Source organism: Octopus sinensis, linkage group LG9 (genome assembly GCF_006345805.1).
Source record: "Octopus sinensis linkage group LG9, ASM634580v1, whole genome shotgun sequence".
In the NCBI taxonomy this organism is placed as follows: Eukaryota; Metazoa; Mollusca; class Cephalopoda; order Octopoda; family Octopodidae; genus Octopus; species Octopus sinensis.
This window is the reverse complement of record NC_043005.1, coordinates 33836381-33836729: the sequence shown is the minus strand read 5'-3', so window position 1 is coordinate 33836729 and position 349 is coordinate 33836381.

Genomic DNA, 349 nt, shown 5'->3' with positions numbered 1-349 from the left:
AGTGAAGTTGTGTCAGCAATGAGTCGGCGTCCTCTAACGTCCACAATGAGTGGAAAGTGGTGTAAGAAATCAGCACCAAGAATGGGATAAGGCAGGTCCGCAATAACGAAGAGCCACAGGAAAACCCTACGGAGGGATAAATCCAGGGTAAGGGAGATTTGATGGCGGAGTGATTCACCACCTAGAGAGAGATGTTGGAAAGACCAGGATTGGTGGACGTAAACCTTCGAGGCCAGACACTTAAGCTGGCACCCGTGTCCAACATAAAGGACTTTGAAGAATTGGCATCTCTGATAAAAAACGCACGGTAAGATGAATCGATGGGGGAGACACTGACATGCCCAGTGCC